General features: G+C 44.5%; 1 long non-coding RNA gene across 1 annotated transcript; it reads left to right on the top strand.

The window, feature by feature from the left end:
* Nucleotides 1–12,273: 12,273 nt before the first annotated feature.
* LOC113887050 lies at nt 12,274–17,761 on the top strand. Its single transcript, XR_003509639.1, has 3 exons — nt 12,274–12,362; nt 12,918–13,024; nt 17,724–17,761. It is a non-coding gene; the product is annotated as an uncharacterized LOC113887050 (long non-coding RNA).

Genomic DNA, 17,761 nt, shown 5'->3' with positions numbered 1-17,761 from the left:
AATCCGACCGCCTCCTGACTCCATGTTACTTTTTAATTGAAGTATAGTTGATTTACAATGTGTTAATTTCTTCTTTACAGCAAAGTGATTCGGTTATACACATACATTTGTATATATATTGTGTATGTGTGTACATTCTTTTATTTAGTCTTTTTCTTTCTTTCTTTCTTTTTTTTGTATACACTGTGCAGCATGTGGAATTAGTTCCCTGACCAGGGATTGAATGTGCATTCCCTCATGTGGAAATGTGGAATCTTAACCACTGGACAGCCAGGGAAGTCCCATATATATATTCTTTTCCATTATGATTTATCATAGGATACTGAATATAGTTCTCTGTGCTCTACAGTAGGAACTTGTCTATCCATTCCATATACTCTAGTTTATATCTCTTAAACCCAGTTTCTTCCTCCATCCCTCCCCCAATGCTCTCTGCCTTGGAAGCCACAAGTCTGTTCTCTATGTCCAAGAGTGTGTTTCTGTTTCATACATATATTCATTTGTGTCATATCTTTGATTTCACATTTAAGTGATATTTGGTGTTTGTCTTTCTATGTGTGACTCACTTCTCTTAGGATGATCATCTCTCGGTCCATGCATATTGCCTCAAATGGCCTTATTGTTGTAGCTGTACAGATTCTTGGATCTTTTTAACCATTCATAGGGATATTAATCTGTGGTTATTTTTACGAATATATTATTAAAATGTGTTTAGTATACCACTCTTGGTATAGTATGTCCATTTTGAGGCTGTATTAGGATTACATATATATATATATATATATATATATATATATATACACACACATCTATCAGTCAGTTCAGTTCAGTCGCTCAGTCGTGTCTGACTCTTTGCGACCCCATGAACTGTAGCATGCCAGACTTCCCTATCCATCACCAACTCCCAGAGCTTGCTCAAACTCAGGTCCATCAAGTGAGTGATGCCATCCAACCATCTCATCCTCTGTCTTCCCCTTCTCCTCCTGCCTTCAGTATTTCCCAGCATCAGTCTTTTCCAGTGAGTCAATTCTTCACATCAGGTAGCCAAAGAATTGAAGTTTCAGCTTCAGCATCAGTCCTTTAAATGAATATTCAGGACTGATTTATTTAGGATTGACTGGTTTGAGCTCCTTGCAGTCCAAGGGACTCTCCAGAGATACATGGGTTAGAATAAATATTTATTGTGCTTATGCTGCCCTCTAGTGGAGAAATAGAAGAATGCTTATGATTGCAATTTATAAAATCCAGATGTATTCTCGCATATATATATGTGTATGAATAAATATTTACTGTGCTTTTGCCGCCCTCTCGTGGAGAAACAGAAGAATACTTATCAATGTAATTTATAGAATCCAGATGTATTCTACACATGTTGGAACAGATACTGTATAGCTTTATTAAAAATTGATACATGCTCATAACAGAAAACATAAAGTTGCCAGAAAAATACAAAGAAAGAAAAAAAAAATCACCCATGATCTCACTTTACCATTGGCTCAGAATTCCGAGTTCCTGTGATGGGAAGATGAGGGCATGCTTCTTCCTTTAGTATAAAATCACCTTTTCTGTTATTTGAATGCTAACATACAATTTGGTTTTGATACTTGATTCTTGCTTTGTTTGATTATCTTTAAGCATTTACTTTTACAAATACCTAGTAATTGGATCCCATGATTAGAGACTGTTTGCTTCAATATTTTTTCTTTTTTTTTTTTCCATTTTTGCTATGATTAAAAAATGTTGAATATCTTGGCTATGGTAAAGAGTGTTGCAATGAAGATTGGAGTGCATGTATCTTTTGGAATTAAGGTTTTCTCCAGGAATATGCCCACCAGTGAGGTGCTGGGTCATATGGTAATTCTTTTTTTTTTAGTTTTAAAACCACTAAAACAGTGGTTCACCATAGTGGCTCTACCAGTTTACATGCCGACTGACAGTGCAAGAAGGTTACCTTTTCTGCACACACTCTCCAGAAATTATTGTTTGTAGATTTTTGGATGATGACTCTTCTGACTGATGTGAAGTAATACCTCAATTTAGTTTTGATGTGAATTTCTCAAATAATTAGTGATGTTGAGCATCTTTTCATGTGTTTTTTGGCCATCTGCATGTCTTATTTGGAAAAAAATGTCTATTTAGATCTGCCTGTTTTTTTATTGAGTTTTGTTTTGTTTTGTTTTTATACTGGCCTACATGAGCTGTTTGTATATTTTGGAGAACAATACCTCAATAAGTATCGAGGTTCATGAGATTGTACAGGAGTCAGTGACCAAGATCATCTCCAAGTAAAAGAAATGCAAAAAGCCAAAATGGTTCTCTGAAGGGGCCTTAAAATAGCTGAGAAAAGAGAAGCTAAAGGCAAAGGAGAAAAGGAAAGATATGCCCATTTGAATGCAGAGTTCCAAAGAATAGCAAGGAGAGATAAGAAACCCTTCCCCTTGCTACCACTTCTCTTTCTGTGCACCGTTTAACGTTGTTTATAACGTTTTATACTGTTGCACAATGACATAACATGAGGGAGTTCTGAGAAGGAACACCTCTTGCTTCTGAGGAAGCTGTAATCCTCCTGAGATGCTGCCTGCCCTCACCTTTTCATGATCTTGTCCTGCAGCTTTATTGACTCTGGTGCACTGCTTTGATGGTCATTTTTTTGATTGTCCAGAAGGTCTAGCAGTTTCTGGTTTCAACTGCTTAAGTTGTTCCCTCTTTACCTAGTTCTCCCCCTCTGCAAGGATTTTTGCTTCCAGGTCCTTAAAGGAGCATTCCTGGGTTGTCAAATTACCAAGAGGTTTATTGTGCTTTTTAAAACGATTTCCACATATTGCAAAGAGGCAGAGAAAGAACTGACAAGTTTTCTAAAGTAAACCTTCTAAAGCAAATGGGGGGGGGGTGAAAGCGTGCTCTCACTTTACAATGGGGATAATTAAACCTTTTTTCTTATGTCACTTTGTATTTGCCCTCCAATATCCTAACATGAGATACCACGTCCCCCCAGGTGTCTGTCCCCTGCAAATTGTGATTGTCCCACCCTGGCCAAACTCAGGCCACAGGGAACTTCCTTCAGTGGAACTTGTGCCAAAGGTACTGCAAGGAAAAGGAATAAGTAGGAGCCATTGTTCACCCTCCAGCTCGCTTATATTTTACCAATACCTGTGCCCTTGTGGCGAGTTCTCTGTGGTCATTTGCAGTAGGGAATATAACCAGTGGCCTTGTTTACAGATGGTTTCAGTTGCTATGCTGATCGCATCAGTCTTGGCAAGTGGAAGTTGTACTGTTCTACTCTGTCAGAGGGGAATAGAAAATTGTGTAAAATATTTTCAATTTGTAAAATTTTGTTTCTCAATAAAATGTGTATGATGGAAAAGCTCCCACTTGTAGATGTTATTATTTGTGATAACTCCAAGCATGATTGATAAAGATGTGGCTCTGTGTGTGCATCACATCAGGTACGGAGTTGGACTCTGGGCTCAGTAATCTGGGGCATTGATGATGGTGTGGGGTGGCAAGGTGAGGGATCTCCAGGCCAGAATTGAAGTTCTCCCTTTGTTAAGGTAAGAAGGATGGTAGGTAATCTGACATCTTCCTAGGTGAAGTGATCCTTCTGGCCACTTCATGAGGATGACAGATACATGCCTGGATATTGTGTGGTGGGGGAGGGGGGGTATCTCCTACTCCTGCTAAGGGTAGGGATACGAGAACTGGCCCAGCATGGTTCTGGAGAACATCAGAAGTAATGGGAACAAAAATCTGGAAGCACACAATAAGTTCCTGGTCCATTTTGTATTAGAATCCAGTCCCTTGAGTATTAGGGATTTTTCAATATGTAACACTCATTACCAGAGTATGAATGGACAGAATCAAAAAGGTAACTGAATGGCAGAATTGTTTTGTGCTTAAAAAAAAAAAAAAAACTCTACACACATTGTATAAAATTTCTAATAGTAAATTTACAAACCCTTTGTAGAGCAGCCTGCAGACAACATTTTATGAAATAGCCATTCAATTGACAGCATGGTGCAGGAATACTAATTCCAGAGAACGTTAAGATAACTCTCAATCTGCCTAATGAAACTAGGCAGAGGGGGGAGCATCCAGGAGTTGGGCAGGCAGGCAAGTTGGGTGGGCCACAGGCCCACACCTGACCCCAGGTAGGGATGCCTGGAGGTGGGGTTATGCCAGGCCCTCAAAGGGAAGAACCAGAAGGATGGCCCATGCAGGCAGATCCCCCAGGACATCTGGAAGCCAGTCCTAAGCCAGGTGATGAAGGGCTCAGGCCAGAGCCTGGCTCACGCAGACAGGGTTGAGGCCTGGCCCCGGGGCCCTTGGAGGGCTCCACTAGGGGCTGCCAATCCCTTGGGGCCTCCCTGAGCAGCTGCTGGAACTCAAGATGTATCTGCCAGTTAGATTCAAGCACTCCTGGAGGCGTTCAGGGAGGTGGTCATTCCACTCCTCCAGGTGGTACAGGCAGGTGTTGACCTGGCCCAACATGGCGTTGATGGCTGCCTGTACTGCTTCTCGGGTGAAGTCATTGTCTTTGCCTTCCGTGTGGATATCCATAGGCACACCCTGTTCCACGTGGCCTCCAGACAAGTGGGCTCCTGCACCCACATGGCTAATGCGGCAGTAGAGTGTGTGGCGGCACATTGGGCGCAAAGACGGCTGAGGCAGGGAGGGCGGAGGGAGGTCGTTAAAACCTTGTGTTCACTGAAATCGTCCTCCTGGGGAAAAGAAAGCAAGACTGTTATGGTCTGTCCTGATTGAAGATGTGCCCGCTGAGTGGTGGGCTCGGGTCTCTCCCAGATTATTCATAAAGATCTTATAGGCTGTGGCTCTCAGCAAACTCACCTCTTCCCACCCCGGTCTAGGGGTCCCCCAAAGCTGCAACATGTCACCTCCTGCCCAAGGGGTTCCTCAGGATAAGGTTGTAGAAATCCTCTGTACTGTCATCACAGCTGGAATTTACTTATTTATCTCAGTATTATGACCTACTGCAGCAGCAGCAGCAGCAGCATGTTAAAGAATGACTTATCCATTAAGATGTGAGCTACCCGACTTAGCTATGCAAGTCCAAGTCAGCAGCTGGGAGAGAAACAGGCTGAGATTGCAGGGGTGGGGGGGCGGGTCCCTCTTCTCATCTGTACTCTGAATACAGGATTGGCAGGTATTAATTAAATAATCAATTGACAATTTTTTTGTGTTTTGTAGAACAAGGGATTTTGGACCTGGGGAAGACTTGAGAGGAGTGTGCATAATTTTTTCCATTTATTGAGGGTGCTTTATTGGCCAGGCTATATGTGTCTCCCTCATAACTATTGCTGTGGGGATAAATATGATGCTGAAAGAGCATCTATGCAAAACACTGGCTATCCTGGCACTAAGGAGTAGGGTCTCACTGCACAGGCATGTGCATGTAGCAGTTGACATAACTCCTGGACCATGTGTGCACTTTTGGAACTCTGTTATTTTGGTGATCAAGAATCTCTTAAATCAGTAACACTCAGTGTTCCCCTCCCCCATCAACCCCACCACCACCACCACACACAGACTCAGAGCAGGGGGTCCCTGCCTCCTTCTACCCTCCTTTTTCCTTAAATGTGGTGTCAACTTGGAGATGAATGACTGGGTGACAGGAATCCTATAGGAAAAAGGGATGAGTAGGGGCCTACCCATACTGGGTTCCTTTTCTGCTTTTTGTTCTGGTTCTTTCTCCCACCCCAGGTATGCCAAGACTAGAAAGGCATGGAGCACCTTTCTGCCAAGATTTTGGGAGTGACTGGTGGTCATCTCATGTCATTAAGGATGGTTCTCCAGGCATTCAGGGATTCTGGTGAGGCCTGCAGCAAGGGTGGACTCAGACTGGAGAGGCTGTGAATATCTTGGAAGGCCCTAGGGCACAAGTCTCCTCCAGACACAAGCAAATGCAAGCTAGTCTGTGCCTTGCTTCCTGTGCTGGTGTCCTCTCAGCCTTCCTCCTCTCTCCCTTTTTTTTTTTTTCTGTTTCTATATCCCTCCAGCGATTGATCTATCCATCTATCTGTATCCCAGGGATACAAGCTAGGGACACAGGCTACAATTGCATCCTAGTCTCTTGCCACAGTGTCACAGACAAGAAGGTCCGGTTCCTGCTATATGTGGTCTGAGTTTCTCTGCTGATTCATACAAGTGAACTGGGTCAACTTTGGGCAGCCATTACACTTCCAGATGTTCGGTTTACTCGGTGACTGACCCAAGTCCCAGAAAATGACCCACCACAATTTCTACACCCTGGCCCAGCCCTATGCTTTTGGCAGCATGGAACCCATCAAATGAGGGGAAAAAGGAGGGTGGCAACTCTGACATTAACTATCCATATTTAGGCTGAACTTCACAGGTTAAGGGCACAGTCCTCAGCCAGAATGCCATCAGTTCAGAAACCAGGCACATGTCTGGGTTTACCAGGGACACTCTCACACTGACCAACTGATAGATGGGCCAAGGTCTTGATCAGACAATCTACAGAGGATAGTTACAGAAGTGTAGTGAACATTTAATATCATTTTCACTCAAATGTTATTCAGTCTGCCCTCAAATATTATTCAAACACATACAAACCAGAGAAATTAAGACATGGCTTTCCCCGATAAGATGTACAATGATGGCTGGGAAATCTAACATTCAGAATGCAGGAAAACAGGTACTTTTATTCCATTCGTGGGTGGATTAAGTTTAGGAGACATCTTTTGTAGGAGGTTTGCACATATTATATAAAGTTGAGAATGTAAATGACTTGTTTGTGTGTGTGTGTGTGTGTATGTGTGTCTGTGTGTGTGCACGTGCATGCTGATGGAGACCAGTTCAGTGGGGACACTCAAGGCCTGGGCAGAGTGAAGAGCATCCAGGATTTGGGCAGAGAGCCAAGTTGTGTGGGTCACAGGCCAACATCTGACCCCAGGAGGGGATGCCAGGAGGTGGGGGCGTGCCAAACATGCAAAAGGGAAGTAGCAGGAGGATGACCTAGGCAGGTAGATCCCCTAGGACATCTGGAGGCCAGTCCTAAGCTAGGTGGTGAAGGCTCAGGCTAGACCCTGGCTCATCCAGGCAGGCAGGGTAGAGGCCTGACTCGGGGGCCCTAGGAGGGCTCCACTAGGGGCTGCCAATCACTTGGGGCCTCCCTGAGCAGCTGTTGGATCTCAAGATGGCCTGCCAGTTGGATTCAAGCACTCTTGGAGGCAACCAGGGAGGTGGTCATTCCTCTCTTCCTGGTGGTCCAGGCAGGCGTTGACCTGGTCCAACATGTGGTTGATGATTGGGTACACTGCCTGTCTGGCTATGCCATTGTCCTGGCCTTCGGCACCCACATCCACAACCCTGTTCCACGTGGCAGCAGAAACGGTGGGCTCGTGCACGTGCAAGACTCACATGATGTTTGAGCGAGGCCACGATGGGTTCTCAGTCTCCCTTTTTCTGCTGACCCTCTGTTTTGATCTGTTCTGCACACTGACACCCAAATGGTACCCAAATCTACCCAAATGGTAGATTTGAAAAGCAAATTGGATCTTAATGGAGTTTACCACATCCAACCCATGTGTCCTTGTTATGGGCCACTTATCTTTTTCCCTTTATCTTTTGCAGTTTATATCATTAACTCTCTTCTCCCATGAGGCCAGAATATGTGTTCTTCCCTGAGAAGGTCATGTTCTTTCACATTCCTGCTCCTGGGCACTTGCTCCTCCTTAATCCTTTAAACTGCCTCCTTTCTTGCTCATGTTCCACATCAACTCTTCTACAACACACAGTTCAGCCTGGTGCATCTTTTCTTGACAGATGGGCCTGATACAGTGAACCAAATCTTCAGTACATTTTTGCCAATTCCTCTTATCAGGGCACCACCCACATTGTGCCTTCTGGTAAAACCAGTGAGTGGACAAGAGAGTTTATGAAATTCTCACAGGGAAAATCAAATATCATGAGGGCTCTCCTAATGAAAGGTACTATTTCAGTGTCCCCATATGTGTTACTGAATCTTCATATGTATTGTGCTGTATATTGAGCTATATTATACCAGGAGAGACTGAGCTACTAAGCTGATGAATTGGAAACTTATGGTAAAAGTTTTAAGAACAAGACATATAGATGAAGACATGCAAAAGTTAATAAGTCAACAAAGACATTAGCATAGGTGAAAGTGATAATTGTGGAACAAAACAACTGGCAAACTGGCCAATATGTTGTAAGATGTGGATTATGTCACATGAATTATAAGTAGAAAAAGAATCAGAGAAAGTAGATTAGTGTTGGTGGATCTAGCATGGGAATGTCTCCAGAAAGGAGGTTGTATTTGACCAGAGACATGCATAGTGATAAGGTGACAGTCTTAGTTGTCCTTACATGAAAGCTTAGTGTGTGTTAGTCACTGGTCTAAATGCTTTTTATGAACTCACTAAGGGTCATGGCAGCCTGATTACATAGTTTTTATTAGGATCCTCACTCTACTGATTAGGAAAGTGAAGTGAAGTCATTCAGTCATGTCTGACTCTTTGCAACACCATGGACTGTAGCCTATCAGGCTCCTCCATCCATGGGATTTTCCAGGCAAGAGTGCTGGAGTGGATTGCCATTTCCTTCTCCAGGGGATCTTCCCAACCCAGAAATCGAACCTGGGCCTCCTGCATTGCAGGCAGACGCTTTAATGTCTGAGCCACCAGGGAAGCCCAGGACTGATTAGGAAACTAAGGCACAAAACAATGAAGGATATTCAGCTGATAGGAGGAATAACTGTGGTATGAATCCCAAGAGCATACCTCAAGCCCATGTACTGTACACAGTAGGTAAAACGTTATTTTCTTCAGACAGACCATGAACGTGGAATGAAATATAAATGAGACGAGAATGAAAGGCAGGACGTTCCTGGTGGTCCAGTGGTTAAAACTCAGTGCTTTCACTGCTGTGGGCCCAGCTTCGGTCCCTGGTCAGAAAACTAAGAACCCATAAGCTGCACAGTTAGGCAAGAGAAAAATAAAATAAAAAGAATGAATGGTGACCACAGATCAAGGAGACACTGGTGATCTGAAAGATAGGACCTGTGTGGTAGTGGTCATTGTATGCCAGGGATTGAGAGGGTCCAGCATGTATCCATCTGCTGATGCCAGTCAGAGGGACAAGCACAGTAACACATGGGAAAGACCTGGCAGATCCTGGGGCAGGATTCACATCAATGGCCCCAGTCTTGCTTGTCTTCCCCCCCTAAGTGGATTAATCATACTTACTGATTACTGAACAAAGCCTGCAAAACTCTCCTGCCCTCTGGATCTTTGTCAGAGTCTCATCTAACAACCCCAGTTCTACAAGAGCTCACCTGTAAGCTTTCTCTGGGCTTGCAAAGGAGCAGTTAATCTAGTGGAAAAGAAACCCCTCTGGGCCAATATCTGGCTGTTTGTTTCTGGTATCTTAGTTTCCTCACCCATAGTCTTGAACTAATTTTCATATATTTGATTTTGCTGTTTCTTCTGAGTTCTATTTGAGGACTATGAAGCCAAGTCTAACAGCTGCAGCTGGCTGCAATGTTCCAGGTTTATTAGAGTTATTCAAGGAAACAAAACCAATAAGAGACACTTTATATCTACATCTATCTATATATATTGGCTGTTGGTTTAGTCACTAAGTCGTGTCCGACTCTTGTGACCCCATGGACTATAGCCCACTAGGCTCCTATGCCCATGGGATTCTCCAGGCAAGAATACTGGAGTGGGTTGCCATTTCCTTCTCCAGGGGATCTTCCTGATCCAGGAATCAAACCTGGGTCTTCTCCATTGCAGGCAGATTCTCTACCAACTGAGCTATGAAGGAAGTTCATACACACACACACACACACACACACACACACATATATATATATGTAAAGGAAATTTATCTTGAGGAGTTTAGTTCCCTATTTATGGAGGCTGAGAAATTCCACAGTGTCCTGCCTACAAGGTATAAAGCCAGGAAAGCCAGTGGTATAATTCAGTCCCAATCTGAAGGCCTGTGAACCAGGGAGGCTGGTGGTGTGAATCCTAGTTGAAAGGAAGGAGAAAATGAGGAGAAATGTTCTATCTCAAGCAGCAAGATAGGAAAAATAGAGAAGAATTCTTCCTTTCTCTGCTTTTTATTCCATTTGGGCCCTCAACAGATTGGATGATGCCTACCCACTTTGGGGAAGGCCTTCTATTTTATTAAGTCATCAATTCAAATGCTCATCTCATCCAGAAACACCCTCACGATACAACCAGAAATAATGTTTAATTTGGACGCTCCATGACCAATCAAGTTGGCACATAAAATTAGCCATCACAGTGGTAGGGCAACATCATGGACTGCTGCATAACACTGTGAACACCACGAAGCCTCAAATACCCTCCTAAATTATCTTTCCCATGGAAAGGACAGTGTTAGCATTAGATCATCTTTCCTAGGAGCACTGTGCACTGTGACCATACAGTACAGGACCCAGAGGCTATGTGGTCCACACACCATATAGAGTGTAAATGAGTTAAACACTCAAGGTAGTCAAGCCTAGGAGAGCTGTGCCTTCTTGTTTGTACAACTCACAAATTGAGAGCAGGTGCAGAAATCTCTCAGTAAGAGGCCTTCTGGAAAGAAGTGGGCTTCCAGTCTCAGTTTGGATAACGGTAAAGCTTAGTGACATTTTCAGCCAAGATATGAAATCCTCATATCTTTCTTCCTATAGCAATAGGAGAAATAGCTCTTGTGGTTGGGGTGGGAACATGAATTCAGGAAAAGAGTTAGGGAAGTGATTTATGCCTGGGCCTTGTAGGAAGGACAAGATTTTCACAGATAGAAAAGCAGGAAAGAATATGAAAATCCTGAAAAGGCTGGTACCAATCTTAGCAAGCTTCTAAGCGTTAGCCTGTTGTCAGTGTTCCCTTGTCTTCCCCAAACGTCTGCAACCTGAACTGACTTGCAAAATATCCAAATGCAAACCTTGGGTCCCTCACATCATGCCCAGCCCTGTAATATCTGACCCCAGGGCTCAGAAACAAGTCCTCTGCCTCTTTGCTCTGATATATCTCCATGTCCCTATCTAAAAGGATGAACTCACATTTTGCCTGGAAGGACAAAAAACTTGGAAGGCTTCCTGGAGGGGGTGTAATTGATCTAGGCCTGGGTAAACTGAATATGCACGCTTTCCAAAGTATAAGATAACAAAAGCAAAAGGTATATGCAAAGACCTAAGAAGTAGGCATTGAGGGATGGACACAGATATAGAAAGACATAGAAATACGAGCAGATATTTCATTACGTCAGCTGGGCCTTGGGAAATGGACAGTTTCCCACCAGTAGACCTACCTGAGAGGAATGACCAATCTCCCCGTCAATCACTGCAGGCCCACCAATGATTTTCTTGGGAGGCAGGCGTGTGAAAAGTTGTGGAAGAAGCCCTGCTGCTGCTGCTGCTAAGTCACGTCAGTCATGTCCGACTCTGTGCGACCCCATAGACAGCAGCCCACCAGGCTTCCAATGGGATTCTCCAGGCAAGAACACTGGAGTGGGTTGCCATTTCCTTCTCCAATGCGTGAAAGTGAAAAGTGAAAGTGAAATCGCTCAGTCGTGTCCAACTCAGCGCTCCCATGGACTGCAGCCTACCAGGCTCCTTCATCCATGGAAGTTTCCAGGCAAGAGTACTGGAGTGGGTCACCAGTGCTAGCGTGTGCTTAAGCTCCTGACTGTTTGGATTGTCCTGTGGGGCTTCCGTAGACCATTTTCCTCTGTTAGGATTCAATGTGGTGGCTCCCTTTCCTAAGATAGCAAAAGTGTAAGTTTTACTAAATTTGTTTGTATTTGGCTGTCTGAGGTGTGATTTGGAGAGTCGGGTAGACGGTGTGTCCTGATGGACACTTTGACGTGTCTGTGGGCACCTGGGTGGATGGCAGAGAAGATCTCTCAGGCACTTTGAGGTTTGGAGTTGGACGTGATTATAATGGCCTGATGAAACTTGAAGAACATTTTCTTTGTTTAAATGTGGATCTTGGAGCCTCCTTCTCAATTATGGTCTTAATGCTTTGTAGTGTTTGCGGCTTAAAATGAGGGAAGGGTGGATGAATTTGGCTGGGTGGGTGGGAGTGACAGTCAGTCAGACTGGTGACCGGCAGCCGCCATGGAGCTGATTCTGCCTTGTATTGTAGGGCGTTTGGGGTGGAGACATCATTGCCGGGCATTGGTTCAAATGTTGATCTTGGCCGTTTTTGTGACCTTTCTTAACCATTGAGGGTATTGCTGTTACTTTCCACATGAAATGAGAAAGTAAGGCTCTGAGGGAGCACATGTGTTGTTATGACAGCTGACGGCCCTTGGCTGCCTTGGTGTTTTGTGGATAAGGGTGTAAGGTAAGGGAGTTAGAGAAGACGAGGTTCAGCAAAAGAACGAGATTGGCACTTTACAGGAACAGATCACCTTTAATGAGGCAAGAAGGGGCAGCAGTCACATTAGCGAGCTGCTGCGCTTATCCAAGAAAAGAGTAAATATATATAGGCATGTATGTGGAAAGTTACTGTCTTAAGGGGGCCTGTTCTTCTCCAAGGTTGTTCGGAGCAGTTATTTCTTAAATGGCTGGGGCAAGGAATTTTGGAGATAGACCAGAGGCTGGACCAGCTGGGAGCTGGGCGTAATAAACCTTAATGTACATTTTTTTTGTTCAGGTGAGAGAGTTCTTTGTTTTGCATAGACTGGTGGGGAGGACCTGGAGGAGAGTTTTAACTCCAGGCTATTTTGAGCCATGTAACTTTCCTTCATTCCAGACCCTAAGGAATATATACAAAAAGAGAAAGAGAGGTGGGTGTCATTAATGTTCAGGGCTTCTTCATGCTGATAAATGAGGGTCAGGGGTTTGTGGTCTGGGAGGAAAGAAGTTCAAAGCCCATAGTGTTGATTTTCTATTCTAGCCATAAGGGTCTCAAGCAAAAGAACAGTCTTGACTTGGTCTCAAGAAATGGCTCAGATTCGGTCTTGGAGGAATCTCTGGAAAAGATTAAACAAACAAGGCCCAAAGGTGAGTAGGAGGATGATAAAAATGAATGGCCTGAGAAGGGGTAAAAGTTATAAAAGGTTTCCTGTAGCCACAGGGTGGAGACATAATCTTCAATGTGTTCAAGCATGGATCCTTGAGGACTGGAGACCCAGATATCTGCTAGAAGTTGTTTCAGGAATAATTGTAGCTGTGAAACTGACAGGCTCATCCATCGCCAATTGGGGCCAGTGGAAACTGTGAGAACTTTAGAGTTGTAGGGCCTGTGTGAGAAACTTGATAAGTATTAGTCTGGCAAGCATTTTCATCATTGGGCTGTATAACCTTTTTTATCTGGGTGATGTGTACCCAAGGGGTGATTTTTTTAATTTTTTTTATTTTGCAGCGGTAGGGGTCAGCAGAATTACCGTGTAGGGTCTCTGCCATTTTGGGGTTAGATCTGAGTGGGACTGAACTGTCATATAGACTTTGTCTCCTATTTGAAGGGATGAGTATGAAAGATTGGGGTGTGGTCGAGGGAGTAAGTTATTCATATGTTGTCAAAGGGCATCTCGTATCTGGACAAGTAAAGGAAAAGGAAGGTGAGAAGGCACTTTGGGACTGTCCTGGGAAGGGGGAAGATCTAAAGGTATTATGGGTCTCCCATACATGGCCTCAAATGGACTGATATTGAAGTGTATTTTTTGGTAAGGCCCGGACCTTTAAGAGTGCTAAAGGGCAGAGTTAATTCAGTCTTGATGAAATTTGATCATTAATTTGTTCAGAGTTTCTTTTAGGACTTGGTTGGCTCTCTCAACCTTTTTGGAAGACGGGGGTTGGTAAGGAAAATGAAACCTCTAAGGAACTGGAAGGGCTTGTGCAATATTTTGGGTGATGTGGGATGTGAACTTGGGCCCATTGTCAGACTGGAGGGAGGAAGTCATTTCAAACCTTGGGAGGATTTCAGTAAGAATAAGCTGAGCCACAGTAGGGGCTCTTTTGTTAGTAGTCAGGAAAGCTTCAATCTGTCTAGAAAATGCATCTACAAAGACTAGGAGAAATTTAACCCTTTTTACAGGTGACATGTGGGTGAAATCTACCTGCCAGTTTTGTGTGGGAAGATTTCTGTCGATTTCATGGGTGGGGAAAGGAAGGGGGCAAATGTTAGAATTAGGATTTGTCCCCTGACAAATGATACAAGTTTGGGTCAGATTATTTAACTAAGTCACATCATCTTTAGTCAGTTTAATAAAGTTCTGAAGGAAAGCCTTAAGTACTTTTGCAGAGGGATGGAAAAGAAATGCAAATATGAAAGTAATGTGTGGATGTTAGACTCGTCAATTTGGGCAATAGTAAAGACAGGACTAGCAGAGGCTGGCATGCCATTTTGTGTCATGATCTGTTATATTGACATAAAAGGAGATAGGACTATGTCACTAATGTCTCTGGCAATGTATTACAGCAGCTTGTTTTGGGAGCTGAGCTGCATGGAGGAGTTCAGAAATAAAAGAAGCCTTGAGAATAGGTGTGTCCTTCTGAGTGAGGAATCTCTTCTCTCTTTAGATTATAATGTTAGAATGTAATATGTTATAGACATATTTGGAGTCAGTGTAAATGTTTATCTTTTGGTCTTTGGCTAGGGCCAAGGCTGGTGTAAGAGCTATCAGTTCAGCCTGTTGTAAGGATGTGTGAGTTGTGAGTGTGACTGACTTGATGAGGTGATGGGGGATAGCTTTGTCGGGCTGTCCTTGAACTATAGTGTATTCAGCCCCAAATGGGGCTTGTTTTTGGGCATTGTCATCTATGAACCAAGATGGGACTTTGGGTTCAGTAAGAGGCTGATCAGTTTTATGTTTAAAGGGATTAGGTGTCATATCTAAGGTCTGAACACAGTCATGAAATAGGTGCTTTGATTTTGGATCTGGTGTAGGGAGTAAACTAGCAGGATTAAGAGGTTTGGGTTCAGTTCAGTTCAGTCGCTCAGGCGTGTCTGACTCTTTGCGACCCCATGAATCACCGCACACCAGGCCTCCCTGTCCATCACCAACTCCCAGAATTCACCCAGACTCAGATCCATCGAGTCAGTGATGCCATCCAGCCATCTCATCCTCTGTTGTCCCCTTCTCCTCCTGCTCCCAATCCCTCCCAGCATCAGAGTCTTTTCCAATGAGTCAACTCTTCGTATGAAGTGGCCAAAGTACTGGAGTTTCAGCTTTAGCATCATTCCTTCCAAAGAGATCCCAGGGCTGATCTCCTTCAGAATGGACTGGTTGGATCTCCTTGCAGTCCAAGGGACTCTCAAGAGTCTTCTCCAACACCACAGTTCAAAAGCATCAATTCTTTGGTGCTCAGCCTTCTTCACAGTCCAACTCTCACATCCATACATGACCACAGGAAAAACCATAGCCTTGACTAGACGAACCTTTGTTGGCAAAGTAAGAAAGGGATGGGTCGAGGAGGTGTGTGTGGAGGATTTGTAGTCTAGCAGAAGGCAGAGAAAGGAAAGCCCGATGAGAGAGTAAATCTTTGAAGGAATGAGGTGAGCATACATTTATAGGAGCATTTTGAGTTAGTTTTGGGGCTTCAGATATTAAGAGGGTGGCTGCAGCTATGTAGGAGAGGGTCTGTTGTAGGCAACGTGGGTAATAAGCTGGCCAGGTTAAGGGGAGAGCAGGGGGAGAAAGAGAGCCGAGGGTGGAGGAGAAAGGCATGTAGGACCTGTACCCTGGAAGGGGGAAGGGAGAGGAAAGCCCAATGTGATAGTAAGTCTCGGAAGGTGTGTGGAGAACAGACTGTTAAAGGGGTGTGTCTAGAGAGTTTATTTGCTTTGGGTACAAGGGCTGCAATAGCAGCCATGGCCTGTATGTAGGGAGGCCACCCCCTTGGTCACCATGTCAAGCTGTTTTGACAGATAGGCTATGGGAGCCCAGGTGTCTCCAGCCCACTGACATAGAAGTCTCAGGGCCTGTCCTTGGTTGGAATGGGCAAAGAGAAAGAATGGTCTGGTGTGATCTGGCAAGTTGAGAGTTGGCACTTGGAGGAGGCTCTGGGTGAGCTGGCGAATAGGATTGGCCAGCAAGGAAGGGTTAAGAGGGGCTTATCCAGACATCTTTTAGTTGCTTCATAGAGCGGCTTTGCAATGAGGAAGAAGTTAGGGATCCAGATACGGAAAATGTTTAGGAGGCCAAGGATAGACAGGAGTTCTCTTTTTGTTTTTGGAAGTGTACAGTTAATTAAGGCCTGGATTCTATCTGGGGGAATATGTTTTTTGTTGGTGGGATATGGAGAGGCCCAGGTAGGTGACGTTTGTCTGTACTACTTGGGCTTTGGATTGGGACACCCGATAACCCCAGGATCCCAGGGCCCCAAGGAGTTTGGCAGTATGTTGGAGGCAGAGTTTTTGGGTTGAGCTACGTATTGGAGGAGATGATTTGGGGCTAAGTTGGGTGTCTGTAGGTCTTTTTGTAAAGCCTGTACAAAAAAGTGGGGGCTGTCTCTGAACCCCTGGGGGAGAACTGTCCATGTTAGTTGTTGAGAAACATGCGTCTCAGGGTCTTATCAAGTGCAGGTGAAAAGGGGTTGGGAGAGGGAGTGGAGGGGGATGGTGAAAAAGGAGTCTTTGAGATCTAATACCATGAAGTGGGTTGCAGTCGAGGGTACGGTAGACAGAAGGGTGTGAGGGTTAGGGACTACTGGGAATGTCGGTGTGATGGCCTCATCGACTTTTTGCAGATCCTGGACCAGTCTCCAAGAGTTTGGTCTCTTCTTTACTGCCAGAATAGGGGTGTTGTGTGGTGAATTGGTAGGAATTAAGATAGAGGCCTGAAAAAGATAGTCTATGATAGGCTTAAGTCCCTTGTGGGCCTCCGGGGTGAGAGAGTACTGTGGTTGGGTGATTATAGTCGAGGAGTCCTTTAGGGTAATGTGGACTGGGGGATAATGTTTGGCTATGGATGGGTGATCAGAGCCCCCAACTTGGGGGTCTAAGGCAGGTTGATCTAAGGGAAGGTTAGGGGTGAGGGATAGGGATGGTCTAGAAGCCATCTGCATGGAGAATATAGAGACTGTATCGAGGATGGGTATGGTAATAAAGATTCCCAATTTGGACAACAAATCTTGCGGGGAGCCGGCGGGAGGACCTCCGCCCATGGCAAAGCTCATGAGGAAGGAAGCTTGACATACGCAAAGGCGGGATCGAGCCTCAGGAGTCCCCCTGGAAATCCTCAAGCATCTACCCCCCAAAACCAGAGCCTGCCTACTTTACTACTTTGTAATCTCACCTACACCTCTGACTTTACAGGGGGCTGTCCCCCACCACCTCTTTCGGAGAAGGAGTTAACTTAGAGCTCCAGTTAATAAAAACTCCTGGGCGTGACAAGAGTGTTTTAACCTACAAACTCCTCTGAAGGTTCTCTAGCCTGCCTGACAGGCTTGTCCGGCCACATGTGATTGCTCACAGCCTCCCAACCATGAGAGGCACGAGATGCTTTAAACCTTCTAAAAACAGGTTCCTTAGAAAAGTTAGAAAACCATAAGTATAGTGGGCTGATTAGAAATTGTATTGGTGAAGGGTTTTTCATTTGTTGAGCCAATGTTTGTTGTGAAGTCTCCACATCCCCTGCCCTTACACACATTAATGAATATATAGAAGAAATATGTATTAACCTTTGATATTAATCACGTTAGACCTTAGGCTAAGCAAATTCTTTCCTTAATTAAAACCCACTACACCCTCACCCTATAGGAATGTACCTTTATCTGGTACCTTCGGAAGGTGGCGTC

This window comes from Bos indicus x Bos taurus, chromosome X (genome assembly GCF_003369695.1).
Source record: "Bos indicus x Bos taurus breed Angus x Brahman F1 hybrid chromosome X, Bos_hybrid_MaternalHap_v2.0, whole genome shotgun sequence".
Taxonomy (NCBI): Eukaryota; Metazoa; Chordata; class Mammalia; order Artiodactyla; family Bovidae; genus Bos; species Bos indicus x Bos taurus.
Note: the sequence above shows the minus strand (reverse complement) of the source record. Positions and strands in the feature narration are given on the sequence as shown.